The sequence below is a fragment of the Ranitomeya variabilis genome, chromosome 2, assembly GCF_051348905.1.
Source record: "Ranitomeya variabilis isolate aRanVar5 chromosome 2, aRanVar5.hap1, whole genome shotgun sequence".
NCBI classification, from domain to species: Eukaryota; Metazoa; Chordata; class Amphibia; order Anura; family Dendrobatidae; genus Ranitomeya; species Ranitomeya variabilis.
Window position 1 is genome coordinate 123,503,219 of NC_135233.1, and position 18,383 is coordinate 123,521,601.

At 52.6% G+C, this 18,383-nt stretch overlaps 42 non-coding genes across 42 annotated transcripts; all 42 read right to left on the bottom strand.

Moving 5' to 3' along the window:
• Nucleotides 1-29: 29 nt before the first annotated feature.
• LOC143810391 (U5 spliceosomal RNA) lies at nucleotides 30-145 on the bottom strand. The gene has a single exon (XR_013222847.1). It is a non-coding gene; the product is annotated as a U5 spliceosomal RNA (small nuclear RNA).
• A 310-nt stretch (nucleotides 146-455) lies between these two features.
• On the bottom strand, nucleotides 456-571 carry LOC143810488 (U5 spliceosomal RNA). The gene has a single exon (XR_013222940.1). It is a non-coding gene; the product is annotated as a U5 spliceosomal RNA (small nuclear RNA).
• A 310-nt stretch (nucleotides 572-881) lies between these two features.
• LOC143810381 (U5 spliceosomal RNA) lies at nucleotides 882-997 on the bottom strand. Its single transcript, XR_013222837.1, has one exon. It is a non-coding gene; the product is annotated as a U5 spliceosomal RNA (small nuclear RNA).
• A 310-nt stretch (nucleotides 998-1,307) lies between these two features.
• On the bottom strand, nucleotides 1,308-1,423 carry LOC143810348 (U5 spliceosomal RNA). The gene has a single exon (XR_013222805.1). It is a non-coding gene; the product is annotated as a U5 spliceosomal RNA (small nuclear RNA).
• Nucleotides 1,424-1,733: 310 nt separating this feature from the next.
• On the bottom strand, nucleotides 1,734-1,849 carry LOC143810437 (U5 spliceosomal RNA). The gene has a single exon (XR_013222892.1). It is a non-coding gene; the product is annotated as a U5 spliceosomal RNA (small nuclear RNA).
• Nucleotides 1,850-2,159: 310 nt separating this feature from the next.
• On the bottom strand, nucleotides 2,160-2,275 carry LOC143810489 (U5 spliceosomal RNA). The gene has a single exon (XR_013222941.1). It is a non-coding gene; the product is annotated as a U5 spliceosomal RNA (small nuclear RNA).
• Nucleotides 2,276-2,585: 310 nt separating this feature from the next.
• LOC143810382 (U5 spliceosomal RNA) lies at nucleotides 2,586-2,701 on the bottom strand. Its single transcript, XR_013222838.1, has one exon. It is a non-coding gene; the product is annotated as a U5 spliceosomal RNA (small nuclear RNA).
• A 310-nt stretch (nucleotides 2,702-3,011) lies between these two features.
• LOC143810349 (U5 spliceosomal RNA) lies at nucleotides 3,012-3,127 on the bottom strand. Its single transcript, XR_013222807.1, has one exon. It is a non-coding gene; the product is annotated as a U5 spliceosomal RNA (small nuclear RNA).
• Nucleotides 3,128-3,437: 310 nt separating this feature from the next.
• LOC143810402 (U5 spliceosomal RNA) lies at nucleotides 3,438-3,553 on the bottom strand. The gene has a single exon (XR_013222858.1). It is a non-coding gene; the product is annotated as a U5 spliceosomal RNA (small nuclear RNA).
• Nucleotides 3,554-3,863: 310 nt separating this feature from the next.
• LOC143810383 (U5 spliceosomal RNA) lies at nucleotides 3,864-3,979 on the bottom strand. Its single transcript, XR_013222839.1, has one exon. It is a non-coding gene; the product is annotated as a U5 spliceosomal RNA (small nuclear RNA).
• A 310-nt stretch (nucleotides 3,980-4,289) lies between these two features.
• On the bottom strand, nucleotides 4,290-4,405 carry LOC143810350 (U5 spliceosomal RNA). Its single transcript, XR_013222808.1, has one exon. It is a non-coding gene; the product is annotated as a U5 spliceosomal RNA (small nuclear RNA).
• A 310-nt stretch (nucleotides 4,406-4,715) lies between these two features.
• LOC143811159 (U5 spliceosomal RNA) lies at nucleotides 4,716-4,831 on the bottom strand. The gene has a single exon (XR_013223447.1). It is a non-coding gene; the product is annotated as a U5 spliceosomal RNA (small nuclear RNA).
• Nucleotides 4,832-5,141: 310 nt separating this feature from the next.
• On the bottom strand, nucleotides 5,142-5,257 carry LOC143810392 (U5 spliceosomal RNA). The gene has a single exon (XR_013222848.1). It is a non-coding gene; the product is annotated as a U5 spliceosomal RNA (small nuclear RNA).
• Nucleotides 5,258-5,567: 310 nt separating this feature from the next.
• Nucleotides 5,568-5,683, bottom strand: LOC143811293 (U5 spliceosomal RNA). The gene has a single exon (XR_013223580.1). It is a non-coding gene; the product is annotated as a U5 spliceosomal RNA (small nuclear RNA).
• Nucleotides 5,684-5,989: 306 nt separating this feature from the next.
• On the bottom strand, nucleotides 5,990-6,105 carry LOC143810680 (U5 spliceosomal RNA). The gene has a single exon (XR_013223118.1). It is a non-coding gene; the product is annotated as a U5 spliceosomal RNA (small nuclear RNA).
• Nucleotides 6,106-6,415: 310 nt separating this feature from the next.
• Nucleotides 6,416-6,531, bottom strand: LOC143810630 (U5 spliceosomal RNA). Its single transcript, XR_013223075.1, has one exon. It is a non-coding gene; the product is annotated as a U5 spliceosomal RNA (small nuclear RNA).
• Nucleotides 6,532-6,841: 310 nt separating this feature from the next.
• Nucleotides 6,842-6,957, bottom strand: LOC143810695 (U5 spliceosomal RNA). Its single transcript, XR_013223131.1, has one exon. It is a non-coding gene; the product is annotated as a U5 spliceosomal RNA (small nuclear RNA).
• Nucleotides 6,958-7,267: 310 nt separating this feature from the next.
• On the bottom strand, nucleotides 7,268-7,383 carry LOC143810511 (U5 spliceosomal RNA). Its single transcript, XR_013222962.1, has one exon. It is a non-coding gene; the product is annotated as a U5 spliceosomal RNA (small nuclear RNA).
• Nucleotides 7,384-7,693: 310 nt separating this feature from the next.
• On the bottom strand, nucleotides 7,694-7,809 carry LOC143811209 (U5 spliceosomal RNA). The gene has a single exon (XR_013223495.1). It is a non-coding gene; the product is annotated as a U5 spliceosomal RNA (small nuclear RNA).
• A 310-nt stretch (nucleotides 7,810-8,119) lies between these two features.
• LOC143810512 (U5 spliceosomal RNA) lies at nucleotides 8,120-8,235 on the bottom strand. Its single transcript, XR_013222963.1, has one exon. It is a non-coding gene; the product is annotated as a U5 spliceosomal RNA (small nuclear RNA).
• Nucleotides 8,236-8,496: 261 nt separating this feature from the next.
• LOC143810352 (U5 spliceosomal RNA) lies at nucleotides 8,497-8,612 on the bottom strand. Its single transcript, XR_013222810.1, has one exon. It is a non-coding gene; the product is annotated as a U5 spliceosomal RNA (small nuclear RNA).
• A 310-nt stretch (nucleotides 8,613-8,922) lies between these two features.
• Nucleotides 8,923-9,035, bottom strand: LOC143810672 (U5 spliceosomal RNA). Its single transcript, XR_013223111.1, has one exon. It is a non-coding gene; the product is annotated as a U5 spliceosomal RNA (small nuclear RNA).
• A 617-nt stretch (nucleotides 9,036-9,652) lies between these two features.
• On the bottom strand, nucleotides 9,653-9,768 carry LOC143810269 (U5 spliceosomal RNA). Its single transcript, XR_013222730.1, has one exon. It is a non-coding gene; the product is annotated as a U5 spliceosomal RNA (small nuclear RNA).
• Nucleotides 9,769-10,078: 310 nt separating this feature from the next.
• LOC143810353 (U5 spliceosomal RNA) lies at nucleotides 10,079-10,194 on the bottom strand. Its single transcript, XR_013222811.1, has one exon. It is a non-coding gene; the product is annotated as a U5 spliceosomal RNA (small nuclear RNA).
• Nucleotides 10,195-10,504: 310 nt separating this feature from the next.
• Nucleotides 10,505-10,620, bottom strand: LOC143811295 (U5 spliceosomal RNA). The gene has a single exon (XR_013223582.1). It is a non-coding gene; the product is annotated as a U5 spliceosomal RNA (small nuclear RNA).
• A 622-nt stretch (nucleotides 10,621-11,242) lies between these two features.
• Nucleotides 11,243-11,358, bottom strand: LOC143810715 (U5 spliceosomal RNA). Its single transcript, XR_013223149.1, has one exon. It is a non-coding gene; the product is annotated as a U5 spliceosomal RNA (small nuclear RNA).
• Nucleotides 11,359-11,619: 261 nt separating this feature from the next.
• On the bottom strand, nucleotides 11,620-11,735 carry LOC143810354 (U5 spliceosomal RNA). Its single transcript, XR_013222812.1, has one exon. It is a non-coding gene; the product is annotated as a U5 spliceosomal RNA (small nuclear RNA).
• A 310-nt stretch (nucleotides 11,736-12,045) lies between these two features.
• On the bottom strand, nucleotides 12,046-12,161 carry LOC143811202 (U5 spliceosomal RNA). The gene has a single exon (XR_013223489.1). It is a non-coding gene; the product is annotated as a U5 spliceosomal RNA (small nuclear RNA).
• Nucleotides 12,162-12,471: 310 nt separating this feature from the next.
• On the bottom strand, nucleotides 12,472-12,587 carry LOC143810341 (U5 spliceosomal RNA). The gene has a single exon (XR_013222799.1). It is a non-coding gene; the product is annotated as a U5 spliceosomal RNA (small nuclear RNA).
• A 310-nt stretch (nucleotides 12,588-12,897) lies between these two features.
• LOC143810578 (U5 spliceosomal RNA) lies at nucleotides 12,898-13,013 on the bottom strand. The gene has a single exon (XR_013223028.1). It is a non-coding gene; the product is annotated as a U5 spliceosomal RNA (small nuclear RNA).
• Nucleotides 13,014-13,323: 310 nt separating this feature from the next.
• Nucleotides 13,324-13,439, bottom strand: LOC143811203 (U5 spliceosomal RNA). Its single transcript, XR_013223490.1, has one exon. It is a non-coding gene; the product is annotated as a U5 spliceosomal RNA (small nuclear RNA).
• A 310-nt stretch (nucleotides 13,440-13,749) lies between these two features.
• Nucleotides 13,750-13,865, bottom strand: LOC143810342 (U5 spliceosomal RNA). Its single transcript, XR_013222800.1, has one exon. It is a non-coding gene; the product is annotated as a U5 spliceosomal RNA (small nuclear RNA).
• A 310-nt stretch (nucleotides 13,866-14,175) lies between these two features.
• Nucleotides 14,176-14,291, bottom strand: LOC143810579 (U5 spliceosomal RNA). The gene has a single exon (XR_013223029.1). It is a non-coding gene; the product is annotated as a U5 spliceosomal RNA (small nuclear RNA).
• Nucleotides 14,292-14,601: 310 nt separating this feature from the next.
• LOC143810593 (U5 spliceosomal RNA) lies at nucleotides 14,602-14,717 on the bottom strand. The gene has a single exon (XR_013223043.1). It is a non-coding gene; the product is annotated as a U5 spliceosomal RNA (small nuclear RNA).
• A 310-nt stretch (nucleotides 14,718-15,027) lies between these two features.
• On the bottom strand, nucleotides 15,028-15,143 carry LOC143810654 (U5 spliceosomal RNA). The gene has a single exon (XR_013223096.1). It is a non-coding gene; the product is annotated as a U5 spliceosomal RNA (small nuclear RNA).
• A 261-nt stretch (nucleotides 15,144-15,404) lies between these two features.
• LOC143810356 (U5 spliceosomal RNA) lies at nucleotides 15,405-15,520 on the bottom strand. The gene has a single exon (XR_013222813.1). It is a non-coding gene; the product is annotated as a U5 spliceosomal RNA (small nuclear RNA).
• A 310-nt stretch (nucleotides 15,521-15,830) lies between these two features.
• LOC143810514 (U5 spliceosomal RNA) lies at nucleotides 15,831-15,946 on the bottom strand. Its single transcript, XR_013222965.1, has one exon. It is a non-coding gene; the product is annotated as a U5 spliceosomal RNA (small nuclear RNA).
• A 261-nt stretch (nucleotides 15,947-16,207) lies between these two features.
• On the bottom strand, nucleotides 16,208-16,323 carry LOC143810357 (U5 spliceosomal RNA). Its single transcript, XR_013222814.1, has one exon. It is a non-coding gene; the product is annotated as a U5 spliceosomal RNA (small nuclear RNA).
• Nucleotides 16,324-16,633: 310 nt separating this feature from the next.
• Nucleotides 16,634-16,746, bottom strand: LOC143810673 (U5 spliceosomal RNA). Its single transcript, XR_013223112.1, has one exon. It is a non-coding gene; the product is annotated as a U5 spliceosomal RNA (small nuclear RNA).
• Nucleotides 16,747-17,363: 617 nt separating this feature from the next.
• On the bottom strand, nucleotides 17,364-17,479 carry LOC143810271 (U5 spliceosomal RNA). Its single transcript, XR_013222731.1, has one exon. It is a non-coding gene; the product is annotated as a U5 spliceosomal RNA (small nuclear RNA).
• Nucleotides 17,480-17,789: 310 nt separating this feature from the next.
• On the bottom strand, nucleotides 17,790-17,905 carry LOC143810358 (U5 spliceosomal RNA). The gene has a single exon (XR_013222815.1). It is a non-coding gene; the product is annotated as a U5 spliceosomal RNA (small nuclear RNA).
• A 310-nt stretch (nucleotides 17,906-18,215) lies between these two features.
• Nucleotides 18,216-18,331, bottom strand: LOC143811296 (U5 spliceosomal RNA). Its single transcript, XR_013223583.1, has one exon. It is a non-coding gene; the product is annotated as a U5 spliceosomal RNA (small nuclear RNA).
• Nucleotides 18,332-18,383: the final 52 nt, after the last annotated feature.

Below are 18,383 nucleotides of genomic sequence, written 5' to 3' on the forward strand. Positions count from 1 at the left end.
TTTATTCTGTTGTTGAACCCAATTAAGGAAGCCCCAGCAAGCTGGAGCATGCAAAAATTGCCACAAAACTCAGTTTTGCTCCTCTCCACGGAAATCTTTAGTAAAAGGCGAAAGATTTTTACGTTCTGAGGAGAAGCCAGAGTACACTGGGCAAGGGCCTCCTCCCGACCTACCACCATGGCAGCAGCCCTCACTTGGCCCAGGGAGAGCACCTAGAAGTGGGTGCGTGGTTTGGTGATGGAAAAACAAAAACGGCAACAGCCCATCATCCGCAGGCTGCTCTGTTCTCAGCTCTATGCTGCTGACAGAGCATCACCTGTTCCGCTGCCCGGAAGAAGGCCATCCATGGCTACAATATGCAAATGAGGGCCTCTGCCCAGCAACCCCAGGGTTCAGTCTCCCACCGAAACCCCACCCACCCATTCCTTTATTCTGTTGTTGAACCCAATAAAGGAAGCCCCAGCAAGCTGGAGCATGCAAAAATTGCCACAAAACTCAGTTTTGCTCCTCTCCACGGAAATCTTTAGTAAAAGGCGAAAGATTTTTACGTTCTGAGGAGAAGCTAGAGTACACTGGGCAAGGGCCTCCTCCCGACCTACCACCATGGCAGCAGCCCTCACTTGGCCCAGGGAGAGCACCTAGAAGTGGGTGCGTGGTTTGGTGATGGAAAAACAAAAACGGCAACAGCCCATCGTGCATAGGCTGCTCTGTTCTCAGCTCTATGCTGCTGACAGAGCATCACCTGTTCCGCTGCCCGGAAGAAGGCCAACCATGGCTACAATATGCAAATGAGGGCCTCTTCCCAGCAACCCCAGGGTTCAGTCTCCCACCGAAACCCCACCCACCCATTCCTTTATTCTGTTGTTGAACCCAATTAAGGAAGCCCCAGCAAGCTGGAGCATGCAAAAATTGCCACAAAACTCAGTTTTGCTCCTCTCCACGGAAATCTTTAGTAAAAGGCAAAAGATTTTTACGTTCTGAAGAGAAGCCAGGGTATACTGGGCAAGGGCCTCCTCCCGACCTACCACCATGGCAGCAGCCCTCACTTGGCCCAGGGAGAGCACCTAGAAGTGGGTGCATGGTTTGGTGATGGAAAAACAAAAACGGCAACAGCCCATCATCCGCAGGCTGCTCTGTTCTCAGCTCTATGCTGCTGACAGAGGATCACCTGTTCCGCTGCCCGGAAGAAGGCCATCCATGGCTACAATATGCAAATGAGGGCCTCTTCCCAGCAACCCCAGGGTTCAGTCTCCCACCGAAACCCCACCCACCCATTCCTTTATTCTGTTGTTGAACCCAATTAAGGAAGCCCCAGCAAGCTGGAGCATGCAAAAATTGCCACAAAACTCAGTTTTGCTCCTCTCCACGGAAATCTTTAGTAAAAGGCGAAAGATTTTTACGTTCTGAAGAGAAGCCAGGGTATACTGGGCAAGGGCCTCCTCCCGACCTACCACCATGGCAGCAGCCCTCACTTGGCCCAGGGAGAGCACCTGGAAGTGGGTGCGTGGTTTGGTGATGGAAAAACAAAAACGGCAACAGCCCATCATCCGCAGGCTGCTCTGTTCTCAGCTCTATGCTGCTGACAGAGGATCACCTGTTCCGCTGCCCGGAAGAAGGCCATCCATGGCTACAATATGCAAATGAGGGCCTCTTCCCAGCAACCCCAGGGTTCAGTCTCCCACCGAAACCCCACCCACCCATTCCTTTATTCTGTTGTTGAACCCAATTAAGGAAGCCCCAGCAAGCTGGAGCATGCAAAAATTGCCACAAAACTCAGTTTTGCTCCTCACCACGGAAATCTTTAGTAAAAGGCAAAAGATTTTTACGTTCTGAGGAGAAGCCAGAGTACACTGGGCAAAGGCCTCCTCCCGACCTACCACCATGGCAGCAGCCCTCACTTGGCCCAGGGAGAGCACCTAGAAGTGGGTGCGTGGTTTGGTGATGGAAAAACAAAAACGGCAACAGCCCATCGTCCATAGGCTGCTCTGTTCTCAGCTCTATGCTGCTGACAGAGCATCACCTGTTCCGCTGCCCGGAAGAAGGCCAACCATGGCTACAATATGCAAATGAGGGCCTCTTCCCAGCAACCCCAGGGTTCAGTCTCCCACCGAAACCCCACCCACCCATTCCTTTATTCTGTTATTGAACCCAATTAAGGAAGCCCCAGCAAGCTGGAGCATGCAAAAATTGCCACAAAACTCAGTTTTGCTCCTCTCCACGGAAATCTTTAGTAAAAGGCAAAAGATTTTTACGTTCTGAGGAGAAGCCAGAATACACTGGGCAAGGGCCTCCTCCCGACCTACCACCATGGCAGCAGCCCTCACTTGGCCCAGGGAGAGCACCTAGAAGTGGGTGCGTGGTTTGGTGATGGAAAAACAAAAACGGCAACAGCCCATCGTCCATAGGCTGCTCTGTTCTCAGCTCTATGCTGCTGACAGAGCATCACCTGTTCCGCTGCCCGGAAGAAGGCCAACCATGGCTACAATATGCAAATGAGGGCCTCTTCCCAGCAACCCCAGGGTTCAGTCTCCCACCGAAACCCCACCCACCCATTCCTTTATTCTGTTGTTGAACCCAATTAAGGAAGCCCCAGCAAGCTGGAGCATGCAAAAATTGCCACAAAACTCAGTTTTGCTCCTCTCCACGGAAATCTTTAGTAAAAGGCAAAAGATTTTTACGTTCTGAAGAGAAGCCAGGGTATACTGGGCAAGGGCCTCCTCCCGACCTACCACCATGGCAGCAGCCCTCACTTGGCCCAGGGAGAGCACCTAGAAGTGGGTGCATGGTTTGGTGATGGAAAAACAAAAACGGCAACAGCCCATCATCCGCAGGCTGCTCTGTTCTCAGCTCTATGCTGCTGACAGAGGATCACCTGTTCCGCTGCCCAGAAGAAGGCCATCCATGGCTACAATATGCAAATGAGGGCCTCTTCCCAGCAACCCCAGGGTTCAGTCTCCCACCGAAACCCCACCCACCCATTCCTTTATTCTGTTGTTGAACCCAATTAAGGAAGCCCCAGCAAGCTGGAGCATGCAAAAATTGCCACAAAACTCAGTTTTGCTCCTCTCCACGGAAATCTTTAGTAAAAGGCGAAAGATTTTTACGTTCTGAAGAGAAGCCAGGGTATACTGGGCAAGGGCCTCCTCCCGACCTACCACCATGGCAGCAGCCCTCACTTGGCCCAGGGAGAGCACCTGGAAGTGGGTGCGTGGTTTGGTGATGGAAAAACAAAAACGGCAACAGCCCATCATCCGCAGGCTGCTCTGTTCTCAGCTCTATGCTGCTGACAGAGGATCACCTGTTCCGCTGCCCGGAAGAAGGCCATCCATGGCTACAATATGCAAATGAGGGCCTCTTCCCAGCAACCCCAGGGTTCAGTCTCCCACCGAAACCCCACCCACCCATTCCTTTATTCTGTTGTTGAACCCAATTAAGGAAGCCCCAGCAAGCTGGAGCATGCAAAAATTGCCACAAAACTCAGTTTTGCTCCTCTCCACGGAAATCTTTAGTAAAAGGCAAAAGATTTTTACGTTCTGAGGAGAAGCCAGAGTACACTGGGCAAGGGCCTCCTCCCGACCTACCACCATGGCAGCAGCCCTCACTTGGCCCAGGGAGAGCACCTAGAAGTGGGTGCGTGGTTTGGTGATGGAAAAACAAAAACGGCAACAGCCCATCGTCCATAGGCTGCTCTGTTCTCAGCTCTATGCTGCTGACAGAGCATCACCTGTTCCGCTGCCCGGAAGAAGGCCAACCATGGCTACAATATGCAAATGAGGGCCTCTTCCCAGCAACCCCAGGGTTCAGTCTCCCACCGAAACCCCACCCACCCATTCCTTTATTCTGTTGTTGAACCCAATTAAGGAAGCCCCAGCAAGCTGGAGCATGCAAAAATTGCCACAAAACTCAGTTTTGCTCCTCTCCACGGAAATCTTTAGTAAAAGGCAAAAGATTTTTACGTTCTGAAGAGAAGCCAGGGTATACTGGGCAAGGGCCTCCTCCCGACCTACCACCATGGCAGCAGCCCTCACTTGGCCCAGGGAGAGCACCTAGAAGTGGGTGCATGGTTTGGTGATGGAAAAACAAAAACGGCAACAGCCCATCATCCGCAGGCTGCTCTGTTCTCAGCTCTATGCTGCTGACAGAGGATCACCTGTTCCGCTGCCCAGAAGAAGGCCATCCATGGCTACAATATGCAAATGAGGGCCTCTTCCCAGCAACCCCAGGGTTCAGTCTCCCACCGAAACCCCACCCACCCATTCCTTTATTCTGTTGTTGAACCCAATTAAGGAAGCCCCAGCAAGCTGGAGCATGCAAAAATTGCCACAAAACTCAGTTTTGCTCCTCTCCACGGAAATCTTTAGTAAAAGGCGAAAGATTTTTACGTTCTGAAGAGAAGCCAGGGTATACTGGGCAAGGGCCTCCTCCCGACCTACCACCATGGCAGCAGCCCTCACTTGGCCCAGGGAGAGCACCTGGAAGTGGGTGCGTGGTTTGGTGATGGAAAAACAAAAACGGCAACAGCCCATCATCCGCAGGCTGCTCTGTTTTCAGCTCTATGCTGCTGACAGAGGATCACCTGTTCCGCTGCCCGGAAGAAGGCCATCCATGGCTACAATATGCAAATGAGGGCCTCTTCCCAGCAACCCCAGGGTTCAGTCTCCCACCGAAACCCCACCCACCCATTCCTTTATTCTGTTGTTGAACCCAATTAAGGAAGCCCCAGCAAGCTGGAGCATGCAAAAATTGCCACAAAACTCAGTTTTGCTCCTCTCCACGGAAATCTTTAGTAAAAGGCGAAAGATTTTTACGTTCTGAAGAGAAGCCAGAGTATACTGGGCAAGGGCCTCCTCCCGACCTACCACCATGGCAGCAGCCCTCACTTGGCCCAGGGAGAGCACCTAGAAGTGGGTGCGTGGTTTGGTGATGGAAAAACAAAAACGGCAACAGCCCATCATCCGCAGGCTGCTCTGTTCTCAGCTCTATGCTGCTGACAGAGGATCACCTGTTCCGCTGCCCGGAAGAAGGCCATCCATGGCTACAATATGCAAATGAGGGCCTCTTCCCAGCAACCCCAGGGTTCAGTCTCCCACCGAAACCCCACCCACCCATTCCTTTATTCTGTTGTTGAACCCAATTAAGGAAGCCCCAGCAAGCTGGAGCATGCAAAAATTGCCACAAAACTCAGTTTTGCTCCTCTCCACGGAAATCTTTAGTAAAAGGCGAAAGATTTTTACGTTCTGAGGAGAAGCCAGAGTACACTGGGCAAGGGCCTCCTCCCTACCTACCACCATGGCAGCAGCCCTCACTTGGCCCAGGGAGAGCACCTAGAAGTGGGTGCGTGGTTTGGTGATGGAAAAACAAAAACGGCAACAGCCCATCGTCCATAGGCTGCTCTGTTCTCAGCTCTATGCTGCTGACAGAGCATCACCTGTTCCGCTGCCCGGAAGAAGGCCATCCATGGCTACAATATGCAAATGAGGGCCTCTTCCCAGCAACCCCAGGGTTCAGTCTCCCACCGAAACCCCACCCACCCATACCTTTATTCTGTTGTTGAACCCAATTAAGGAAGCCCCAGCAAGCTGGAGCATGCAAAAATTGCCACAAAACTCAGTTTTGCTCCTCTCCACGGAAATCTTTAGTAAAAGGCGAAAGATTTTTACGTTCTGAAGAGAAGCTAGAGTATACTGGGCAAGGGCCTCCTCCCGTCCTACCACCATGGCAGCAGCCCTCACTTGGCCCAGGGAGAGCACCTAGAAGTGGGTGCGTGGTTTGGTGATGGAAAAACAAAAACGGCAACAGCCCATCGTCCGCAGGCTGCTCTGTTCTCAGCTCTATGCTGCTGACAGAGCATCACCTGTTCCGCTGCCCGGAAGAAGGCCATCCATGGCTACAATATGCAAATGAGGGCCTCTTCCCAGCAACCCCAGGGTTCAGTCTCCCACCGAAACCCCACCCATTCCTTTATTCTGTTGTTGAACCCAATTAAGGAGGCCCCAGCAAGCTGGAGCATGCAAAAATTGCCACAAAACTCAGTTTTGCTCCTCTCCACATAAATCTTTAGTAAAAGGCGAAAGATTTTTACGTTCTGAAGAGAAGCTAGAGTATACTGGGCAAGGGCCTCCTCCCGACCTACCACCATGGCAGCAGCCCTCACTTGGCCCAGGGAGAGCACCTAGAAGTGGGTGCGTGGTTTGGTGATGGAAAAACAAAAACGGCAACAGCCGATCGTCCGCAGGCTGCTCTGTTCTCAGCTCTATGCTGCTGACAGAGGATCACCTGTTCCGCTGCCCGGAAGAAGGCCATCCATGGCTACAATATGCAAATGAGGGCTTCTTCCCAGCAACCCCAGGGTTCAGTCTCCCACCGAAACCCCACTCACCCATTCCTTTATTCTGTTGTTGAACCCAATTAAGGAAGCCCCAGCAAGCTGGAGCATGCAAAAATTGCCACAAAACTCAGTTTTGCTCCTCTCCACGGAAATCTTTAGAAAAAGGCGAAAGATTTTTACGTTCTGAGGAGAAGCCAGAATACACTGGGCAAGGGCCTCCTCCCGACCTACCACCATGGCAGCAGCCCTCACTTGGCCCAGGGAGAGCACCTAGAAGTGGGTGCGTGGTTTGGTGATGGAAAAACAAAAACGGCAACAGCCCATCGTCCGCAGGCTGCTCTGTTCTCAGCTCTATGCTGCTGGCAAAGCATCACCTGTTCCGCTGCCCGGAAAAAGGCCATCCATGGCTACAATATGCAAATGAGGGCCTCTTCCCAGCAACCCCAGGGTTCAGTCTCCCACCGAAACCCCACCCACCCATTCCTTTATTCTGTTGTTGAACCCAATTAAGGAAGCCCCAGCAAGCTGGAGCATGCAAAAATTGCCACAAAACTCAGTTTTGCTCCTCTCTACGGAAATCTTTAGTAAAATGCGAAAAATTTTTACGTTATGAGAAGAAGCCAGAGTAGACTGGGCAAGGGCCTCCTCCCGACCTACCACCATGGCAGCAGCCCTCACTTGGCCCAGGGAGAGCACCTAGAAGTGGGTGCGTGGTTTGGTGATGGAAAAACAAAAACGGCAACAGCCCATCGTCCACAGGCTGCTCTGTTCTCAGCTCTATGCTGCTGACAGAGCATCACCTGTTCCGCTGCCCGGAAGAAGGCCATCCATGGCTACAATATGCAAATGAGGGCCTCTTCCCAGCAACCCCAGGGTTCAGTCTCCCACCGAAACCCCACCCACCCATTCCTTTATTCTGTTGTTGAACCCAATTAAGGAAGCCCCAGCAAGCTGGAGCATGCAAAAATTGCCCCAAAACTCAGTTTTGCTCCTCTCCACGGAAATCTTTAGTAAAAGGCGAAAGATTTTTATGTTCTGAAGAGAAGCCAGGGTATACTGGGCAAGGGCCTCCTCCCGACCTACCACCATGGCAGCAGCCCGCACTTGGCCCAGGGAGAGCACCTAGAAGTGGGTGCGTGGTTTGGTGATGGAAAAACAAAAACAGCAACAGCCCATCGTCCGCAGGCTGCTCTGTTCTCAGCTCTATGCTGCTGACAGATCATCACCTGTTCCGCTGCCCGGAAGAAGGCCATCCATGGCTACAATATGCAAATGAGGGCCTCTTCCCAGCAACCCCAGGGTTCAGTCTCCCACCGAAACCCCACCCACCCATTCCTTTATTCTGTTGTTGAACCCAATTAAGGAAGCCCCAGCAAGCTGGAGCATGCAAAAATTGCCACAAAACTCAGTTTTGCTCCTCTCCACGGAAATCTTTAGTAAAAGGCGAAAGATTTTTACGTTCTGAAGAGAAGCCAGAGTGTACTGGGCAAGGGCCTCCTCCCGACCTACCACCATGGCAGCAGCCCTCACTTGGCCCAGGGAGAGCACCTAGAAGTGGGTGCGTGGTTTGGTGATGGAAAAACAAAAATGGCAACAGCCCATCATCCGCAGGCTGCTCTGTTCTCAGCTCTATGCTGCTGACAGAGCATCACCTGTTCCGCTGCCCGGAAGAAGGCCATCCATGGCTACAATATGCAAATGAGGGCCTCTTCCCAGCAACCCCAGGGTTCAGTCTCCCACCGAAACCCCACCCACCCATTCCTTTATTCTGTTGTTGAACCCATTTATGGATGCCCCAGCAAGCTGGAGCATGCAAAAATTGCCACAAACCTCAGTTTTGCTCCTCTCCACGGAAATCTTTAGTAAAAGGCGAAAGATTTTTACGTTCTGAAGAGAAGGCAGAGTATACTGGGCAAGGGCCTCCTCCCGACCTACCACCATGGCAGCAGCCCTCACTTGGCCCAGGGAGAACACCTAGAAGTGGGTGCGTGGTTTGGTGATGGAAAAACAAAAACGGCAACAGCCCATCGTCCGCAGGCTGCTCTGTTCTCAGCTCTATGCTGCTGACAGAGCATCACCTGTTCCGCTGCCCGGAAGAAGGCCATCCATGGCTACAATATGCAAATGAGGGCCTCTTCCTTTATTCTGTTGTTGAACCCAATTAAGGAAGCCCCAGCAAGCTGGAGCATGCAAAAATTGCCACAAAACTCAGTTTTGCTCCTCTCCACGGAAATCTTTAGTAAAAGGCGAAAGATTTTTACGTTCTGAAGAGAAGCCAGGGTATACTGGGCAAGGGCCTCCTCCCGACCTACCACCATGGCAGCAGCCCGCACTTGGCCCAGGGAGAGCACCTAGAAGTGGGTGCGTGGTTTGGTAATGGAAAAACAAAAACGGCAACAGCCCATCATCCGCAGGCTCCTCTGTTCTCAGCTCTATGCTGCTGACAGAGCATCACCTGTTCCGCTGCCCGGAAGAAGGCCATCCATGGCTACAATATGCAAATGAGGGCCTCTTCCCAGCAACCCCAGGGTTCAGTCTCCGACCGAAACCCCACCCACCCATTCCTTTATTCTGTTGTTGAACCCAACTAAGGAAGCCCCAGCAAGCTGGAGCATGCAAAAATTGCCACAAAACTCAGTTTTGCTCCTCTCCACGGAAATCTTTAGTAAAAGGCGAAAGATTTTTACGTTATGAGAAGCCAGAGTACACTGGGCAAGGGCCTCCTCCCGACCTACCACCATGGCAGCAGCCCTCACTTGGCCCAGGGAGAGCACCTAGAAGTGGGTGCGTGGTTTGGTGATGGAAAAACAAAAACGGCAACAGCCCATCGTCCACAGGCTGCTCTGTTCTCAGCTCTATGCTGCTGACAGAGCATCACCTGTTCCGCTGCCCGGAAGAAGGCCATCCATGGCTACAATATGCAAATGAGGGCCTCCTCCCAGCAACCCCAGGGTTCAGTCTCCGACCGAAACCCCACCCACCCATTCCTTTATTCTGTTGTTGAACCCAACTAAGGCTACGTTCACATTTGCGTTGTGCGCCGCAGCGTCGGCGCCGCAACGCACAACGCAAATAAAAACGCAGCAAAACGCATGCACAACGCTGCGTTTTGCGCCGCATGCGTCGTTTTTTTCATTGAATTTGGACGCAGCAAAAATGCAACTTGCTGCGTCCTCTGCGCACCGACGCGGGCGCCGCAGCGACGCATGCGGCGCAAAACGCAAGTGCGCCGCATGTCCATGCGCCCCCATGTTAAATATAGGGGCGCATGACGCATGCGGCGCCGCTGCGGCGAGGACCGCAAATGTGAACGTAGCCTAAGGAAGCCCCAGCAAGCTGGAGCATGCAAAAATTGCCACAAAACTCAGTTTTGCTCCTCTCCACGGAAATCTTTAGTAAAAGGCGAAAGATTTTTACGTTATGAGGAGAAGCCAGAGTACACTGGGCAAGGGCCTCCTCCCGACCTACCACCATGGCAGCAGCCCTCACTTGGCCCAGGGAGAGCACCTAGAAGTGGGTGCGTGGTTTGGTGATGGAAAAACAAAAACGGCAACAGCCCATCGTCCACAGGCTGCTCTGTTCTCAGCTCTATGCTGCTGACAGAGCATCACCTGTTCCGCTGCCCGGAAGAAGGCCAACCATGGCTACAATATGCAAATGAGGGCCTCTTCCCAGCAACCCCAGGGTTCAGTCTCCCACCGAAACCCCACCCACCCATTCCTTTATTCTGTTGTTGAACCCAATTAAGGAAGCCCCAGCAAGCTGGAGCATGCAAAAATTGCCACAAAACTCAGTTTTGCTCCTCTCCACGGAAATCTTTAGTAAAAGGCGAAAGATTTTTACGTTCTGAAGAGAAGCCAGGGTATACTTGGCAAGGGCCTCCTCCCGACCTACCACCATGGCAGCAGCCCGCACTTGGCCCAGTGAGAGCACCTAGAAGTGGGTGCGTGGTTTGGTAATGGAAAAACAAAAACGGCAACAGCCCATCATCCGCAGGCTGCTCTGTTCTCAGCTCTATGCTGCTGACAGAGGATCACCTGTTCCGCTGCCCGGAAGAAGGCCATCCATGGCTACAATATGCAAATGAGGGCCTCTTCCCAGCAACCCCAGGGTTCAGTCTCCCACCGAAACCCCACCCACCCATTCCTTTATTCTGTTGTTGAACCCAATTAAGGAAGCCCCAGCAAGCTGGAGCATGCAAAAATTGCCACAAAACTCAGTTTTGCTCCTCTCCACGGAAATCTTTAGTAAAAGGCGAAAGATTTTTACATTCTGAAGAGAAGCCAGAGTGTACTGGGCAAGGGCCTCCTCCCGACCTACCACCATGGCAGCAGCCCTCACTTGGCCCAGGGAGAGCACCTAGAAGTGGGTGCGTGGTTTGGTGATGGAAAAACAAAAACGGCAACAGCCCATCATCCGCAGGCTGCTCTGTTCTCAGCTCTATGCTGCTGACAGAGCATCACCTGTTCCGCTGCCCGGAAGAAGGCCATCCATGGCTACAATATGCAAATGAGGGCCTCTTCCCAGCAACCCCAGAGTTCAGTCTCCCACCGAAACCCCACCCACCCATTCCTTTATTCTGTTGTTGAACCCAATTAAGGCTACGTTCACATTAGCGGCGCCCGCCGCAGCGGCGGGCGCCGCAGCGGCGCCGCATGCATCATGCGCCCCTATATTTAACATGGGGGCGCATGGACATGCGGTGCACTTGCTTTTTGCGCCGCATGCGTCCCTGCGGCGCCCGCGTCGGGTCGCGGAGGACGCAGCAAGTTGCATTTTTGCTGCGTCCAAAATCAATGAAAAAAAGGACGCATGCGGCGCAAAAAGCTGCGTTGTGCATGTGTTCACATTTGCGCTGTGCGTTGCGGCGGCGACGCTGCGGCGCACACCGCAAATGTGAACGTAGCCTAAGGATGCCCCAGCAAGCTTGAGCATGCAATAATTGCCACAAACCTCAGTTTTGCTCCTCTGCACGGAAATCTTTAGTAAAAGGCGAAAGATTTTTACGCTCTGAAGAGAAGGCAGAGTATACTGGGCAAGGGCCTCCTCCCGACCTACCACCATGGCAGCAGCCCTCACTTGGCCCAGGGAGAACACCTAGAAGTGGGTGCGTGGTTTGGTGATGGAAAAACAAAAACGGCAACAGCCCATCGTCCGCAGGCTGCTCTGTTCTCAGCTCTATGCTGCTGACAGAGCATCACCTGTTCCGCTGCCCGGAAGAAGGCCATCCATGGCTACAATATGCAAATGAGGGCCTCTTCCTTTATTCTGTTGTTGAACCCAATTAAGGAAGCCCCAGCAAGCTGGAGCATGCAAAAATTGCCACAAAACTCAGTTTTGCTCCTCTCCACGGAAATCTTTAGTAAAAGGCGAAAGATTTTTACGTTCTGAAGAGAAGCCAGGGTATACTGGGCAAGGGCCTCCTCCCGACCTACCACCATGGCAGCAGCCCGCACTTGGCCCAGGGAGAGCACCTAGAAGTGGGTGCGTGGTTTGGTAATGGAAAAACAAAAACGGCAACAGCCCATCATCCGCAGGCTGCTCTGTTCTCAGCTCTATGCTGCTGACAGAGCATCACCTGTTCCGCTGCCCGGAAGAAGGCCATCCATGGCTACAATATGCAAATGAGGGCCGCTTCCCAGCAACCCCAGGGTTCAGTCTCCCACCGAAACCCCACCCACCCATTCCTTTATTCTGTTGTTGAACCCAATTAAGGAAGCCCCAGCATGCTGGAGCATGCAAAAATTGCCACAAAACTCAGTTTTGCTCCTCTCCACGGAAATCTTTAGTAAAAGGCGAAAGATTTTTACGTTCTGAAGAGAAGCCAGAGTATACTGGGCAAGGGCCTCCTCCCGACCTACCACCATGGCAGCAGCCCTCACTTGGCCCAGGGAGAGCACCTAGAAGTGGGTGCGTGGTTTGGTGATGGAAAAACAAAAACAGCAACAGCCCATCGTCCGCAGGCTGCTCTGTTCTCAGCTCTATGCTGCTGACAGAGCATCACCTGTTCCGCTGCCCGGAAGAAGGCCATCCATGGCTACAATATGCAAATGAGGGCCTCTGCCCATCAACCCCAGGGTTCAGTCTCCCACCGAAACCCCACCCACCCATTCCTTTAGTCTGTTGTTGAACCCAATTAAGGAAGCCCCAGCAAGCTGGAGCATGCAAAAATTGCCACAAAACTCAGTTTTGCTCCTCTCCACGGAAATCTTTAGTAAAAGGCGAAAGATTTTTACGTTCTGAAGAGAAGCTGGAGTATACTGGGCAAGGGCCTCCTCCCGACCTACCACCATGGCAGCAGCCCTCACTTGGCCCAGGGAGAGCAACTAGAAGTGGGTGTGTGGTTTGGTGATGGAAAAACAAAAACGGCAACAGCCCATCGTCCGCAGGCTGCTCTGTTCTCAGCTCTATGCTGCTGACAGAGCATCACCTGTTCCGCTGCCCGGAAGAAGGCCATCCATGGCTACAATATGCAAATGAGGGCCTCTTCCCAGCAACCCCAGGGTTCAGTCTCCGACCGAAACCCCACCCACCCATTCCTTTATTCTGTTGTTGAACCCAACTAAGGAAGCCCCAGCAAGCTGGAGCATGCAAAAATTGCCACAAAACTCAGTTTTGCTCCTCTCCACAGAAATCTTTAGTAAAAGGCGAAAGATTTTTACGTTATGAGAAGAAGCCAGAGTAGACTGGGCAAGGGCCTCCTCCCGACCTACCACCATGGCAGCAGCCCTCACTTGGCCCAGGGCGAGCACCTAGAAGTGGGTGCGTGATTTGGTGATGGAAAAACAAAAACGGCAACAGCCCATCGTCCACAGGCTGCTCTGTTCTCAGCTCTATGCTGCTGACAGAGCATCACCTGTTCCGCTGCCCGGAAGAAGGCCATCCATGGCTACAATATGCAAATGAGGGCCGCTTCCCAGCAACCCCAGGGTTCAGTCTCCCACCGAAACCCCACCCACCCATTCCTTTATTCTGTTGTTGAACCCAATTAAGGAAGCCCCAGCATGCTGGAGCATGCAAAAATTGCCACAAAACTCAGTTTTGCTCCTCTCCACGGAAATCTTTAGTAAAAGGCGAAAGATTTTTACGTTCTGAAGAGAAGCCAGAGTATACTGGGCAAGGGCCTCCTCCCGACCTACCACCATGGCAGCAGCCCTCACTTGGCCCAGGGAGAGCACCTAGAAGTGGGTGCGTGGTTTGGTGATGGAAAAACAAAAACAGCAACAGCCCATCGTCCGCAGGCTGCTCTGTTCTCAGCTCTATGCTGCTGACAGAGCATCACCTGTTCCGCTGCCCGGAAGAAGGCCATCCATGGCTACAATATGCAAATGAGGGCCTCTGCCCATCAACCCCAGGGTTCAGTCTCCCACCGAAACCCCACCCACCCATTCCTTTAGTCTGTTGTTGAACCCAATTAAGGAAGCCCCAGCAAGCTGGAGCATGCAAAAATTGCCACAAAACTCAGTTTTGCTCCTCTCCACGGAAATCTTTAGTAAAAGGCGAAAGATTTTTACGTTCTGAAGAGAAGCTGGAGTATACTGGGCAAGGGCCTCCTCCCGACCTACCACCATGGCAGCAGCCCTCACTTGGCCCAGGGAGAGCAACTAGAAGTGGGTGTGTGGTTTGGTGATGGAAAAACAAAAACGGCAACAGCCCATCGTCCGCAGGCTGCTCTGTTCTCAGCTCTATGCTGCTGACAGAGCATCACCTGTTCCGCTGCCCGGAAGAAGGCCATCCATGGCTACAATATGCAAATGAGGGCCTCTTCCCAGCAACCCCAGGGTTCAGTCTCCGACCGAAACCCCACCCACCCATTCCTTTATTCTGTTGTTGAACCCAACTAAGGAAGCCCCAGCAAGCTGGAGCATGCAAAAATTGCCACAAAACTCAGTTTTGCTCCTCTCCACAGAAATCTTTAGTAAAAGGCGAAAGATTTTTACGTTATGAGAAGAAGCCAGAGTAGACTGGGCAAGGGCCTCCTCCCGACCTACCACCATGGCAGCAGCCCTCACTTGGCCCAGGGCGAGCACCTAGAAGTGGGTGCGTGATTTGGTGATGGAAAAACAAAAACGGCAACAGCCCATCGTCCACAGGCTGCTCTGTTCTCAGCTCTATGCTGCTGACAGAGCATCACCTGTTCCGCTGCCCGGAAGAAGGCCATCCATGGCTACAATATGCAAATGAGGGCCTCTTCCCAGCAACCCCAGGGTTCAGTCTCCCACCGAAACCCCACCCACCCATTCCTTTATACTGTTGTTGAACCCAATTAAGGAAGCCCCAGCAAGCTGGAGCATGCAAAAATTGCCCCAAAACTCAGTTTTGCTCCTCTCCACAGAAATCTTTAGTAAAAGGCGAAAGATTTTTACGTTCTGAAGAGAAGCCAGGGTATACTGGGCAAGGGCCTCCTCCAGACCTACCACCATGGCAGCAGCCCTCACTTGGCCCAGGGAGAGCACCTAGAAGTGGGTGCGTGGTTTGGTGATGGAAAAACAAAAACGGCAACAGCCCATCATCCGCAGGCTGCTCTGTTCTCAGCTCTATGCTGCTGACAGAGCATCACCTGTTCCGCTGCCCGGAAGAAGGCCATCCATGGCTACAATATGCAAATGAGGGCCTCTTCCCAGCAACCCCAGGGTTCAGTCTCCCACCGAAACCCCACCCACCCATTCCTTTATTCTGTTGTTGAACCCAATTAAGGATGCCCCAGCAAGCTGGAGCATGCAAAAATTGCCACAAACCTCAGTTTTGCTCCTCTCCACGGAAACCTTTAGTAAAAGGCGAAAGATTTTTACGCTCTGAAGAGAAGGCAGAGTATACTGGGCAAGGGCCTCCTCCCGACCTACCACCATGGCAGCAGCCCTCACTTGGCCCAGGGAGAACACCTAGAAGTGGGTGCGTGGTTTGGTGATGGAAAAACAAAAACGGCAACAGCCCATCGTCCGCAGGCTGCTCTGTTCTCAGCTCTATGCTGCTGACAGAGCATCACCTGTTCCGCTGCCCGGAAGAAGGCCATCCATGGCTACAATATGCAAATGAGGGCCTCTTCCTTTATTCTGTTGTTGAACCCAATTAAGGAAGCCCCAGCAAGCTGGAGCATGCAAAAATTGCCACAAAACTCAGTTTTGCTCCTCTCCACGGAAATCTTTAGTAAAAGGCGAAAGATTTTTACGTTCTGAAGAGAAGCCAGGGTATACTGGGCAAGGGCCTCCTCCCGACCTACCACCATGGCAGCAGCCCGCACTTGGCCCAGAGAGAGCACCTAGAAGTGGGTGCGTGGTTTGGTGATGGAAAAACAAAAATGGCAACAGCCCATCATCCGCAGGCTGCTCTGTTCTCAGCTCTATGCTGCTGACAGAGCATCACCTGTTCCGCTGCCCGGAAGAAGGCCATCCATGGCTACAATATGCAAATGAGGGCCTCTTCCCAGCAACCCCAGGGTTCAGTCTCCCACCGAAACCCCACCCACCCATTCCTTTATTCTGTTGTTGAACCCATTTATGGATGCCCCAGCAAGCTGGAGCATGCAAAAATTGCCACAAACCTCAGTTTTGCTCCTCTCCACGGAAATCTTTAGTAAAAGGCGAAAGATTTTTACGTTCTGAAGAGAAGGCAGAGTATACTGGGCAAGGGCCTCCTCCCGACCTACCACCATGGCAGCAGCCCTCACTTGGCCCAGGGAGAACACCTAGAAGTGGGTGCGTGGTTTGGTGATGGAAAAACAAAAACGGCAACAGCCCATCGTCCGCAGGCTGCTCTGTTCTCAGCTCTATGCTGCTGACAGAGCATCACCTGTTCCGCTGCCCGGAAGAAGGCCATCCATGGCTACAATATGCAAATGAGGGCCTCTTCCTTTATTCTGTTGTTGAACCCAATTAAGGAAGCCCCAGCAAGCTGGAGCATGCAAAAATTGCCACAAAACTCAGTTTTGCTCCTCTCCACGGAAATCTTTAGTAAAAGGCGAAAGATTTTTACGTTCTGAAGAGAAGCCAGGGTATACTGGGCAAGGGCCTCCTCCCGACCTACCACCATGGCAGCAGCCCGCACTTGGCCCAGGGAGAGCACCTAGAAGTGGGTGCGTGGTTTGGTAATGGAAAAACAAAAACGGCAACAGCCCATCATCCGCAGGCTGCTCTGTTCTCAGCTCTATGCTGCTGACAGAGCATCACCTGTTCCGCTGCCCGGAAGAAGGCCATCCATGGCTACAATATGCAAATGAGGGCCTCTTCCCAGCAACCCCAGGGTTCAGTCTCCGACCGAAACCCCACCCACCCATTCCTTTATTCTGTTGTTGAACCCAACTAAGGAAGCCCCAGCAAGCTGGAGCATGCAAAAATTGCCACAAAACTCAGTTTTGCTCCTCTCCACGGAAATCTTTAGTAAAAGGCGAAAGATTTTTACGTTATGAGAAGCCAGAGTACACTGGGCAAGGGCCTCCTCCCGACCTACCACCATGGCAGCAGCCCTCACTTGGCCCAGGGAGAGCACCTAGAAGTGGGTGCGTGGTTTGGTGATGGAAAAACAAAAACGGCAACAGCCCATCGTCCACAGGCTGCTCTGTTCTCAGCTCTATGCTGCTGACAGAGCATCACCTGTTCCGCTGCCCGGAAGAAGGCCATCCATGGCTACAATATGCAAATGAGGGCCTCCTCCCAGCAACCCCAGGGTTCAGTCTCCGACCGAAACCCCACCCACCCATTCCTTTATTCTGTTGTTGAACCCAACTAAGGCTACGTTCACATTTGCGTTGTGCGCCGCAGCGTCGGCACCGCAACGCACAACGCAAATAAAAACGCAGCAAAACGCATGCACAACGCTGCGTTTTGCGCCGCATGCGTCGTTTTTTTCATTGAATTTGGACGCAGCAAAAATGCAACTTGCTGCGTCCTCTGCGCACCGACGCGGGCGCCGCAGCGACGCATGCGGCGCAAAACGCAAGTGCGCCGCATGTCCATGCGCCCCCATGTTAAATATAGGGGCGCATGACGCATGCGGCGCCGCTGCGGCGAGGACCGCAAATGTGAACGTAGCCTAAGGAAGCCCCAGCAAGCTGGAGCATGCAAAAATTGCCACAAAACTCAGTTTTGCTCCTCTCCACGGAAATCTTTAGTAAAAGGCGAAAGATTTTTACGTTATGAGGAGAAGCCAGAGTACACTGGGCAAGGGCCTCCTCCCGACCTACCACCATGGCAGCAGCCCTCACTTGGCCCAGGGAGAGCACCTAGAAGTGGGTGCGTGGTTTGGTGATGGAAAAACAAAAACGGCAACAGCCCATCGTCCACAGGCTGCTCTGTTCTCAGCTCTATGCTGCTGACAGAGCATCACCTGTTCCGCTGCCCGGAAGAAGGCCAACCATGGCTACAATATGCAAATGAGGGCCTCTTCCCAGCAACCCCAGGGTTCAGTCTCCCACCGAAACCCCACCCACCCATTCCTTTATTCTGTTGTTGAACCCAATTAAGGAAGCCCCAGCAAGCTGGAGCATGCAAAAATTGCCACAAAACTCAGTTTTGCTCCTCTCCACGGAAATCTTTAGTAAAAGGCGAAAGATTTTTACGTTCTGAAGAGAAGCCAGGGTATACTTGGCAAGGGCCTCCTCCCGACCTACCACCATGGCAGCAGCCCGCACTTGGCCCAGTGAGAGCACCTAGAAGTGGGTGCGTGGTTTGGTAATGGAAAAACAAAAACGGCAACAGCCCATCATCCGCAGGCTGCTCTGTTCTCAGCTCTATGCTGCTGACAGAGGATCACCTGTTCCGCTGCCCGGAAGAAGGCCATCCATGGCTACAATATGCAAATGAGGGCCTCTTCCCAGCAACCCCAGGGTTCAGTCTCCCACCGAAACCCCACCCACCCATTCCTTTATTCTGTTGTTGAACCCAATTAAGGAAGCCCCAGCAAGCTGGAGCATGCAAAAATTGCCACAAAACTCAGTTTTGCTCCTCTCCACGGAAATCTTTAGTAAAAGGCGAAAGATTTTTACATTCTGAAGAGAAGCCAGAGTGTACTGGGCAAGGGCCTCCTCCCGACCTACCACCATGGCAGCAGCCCTCACTTG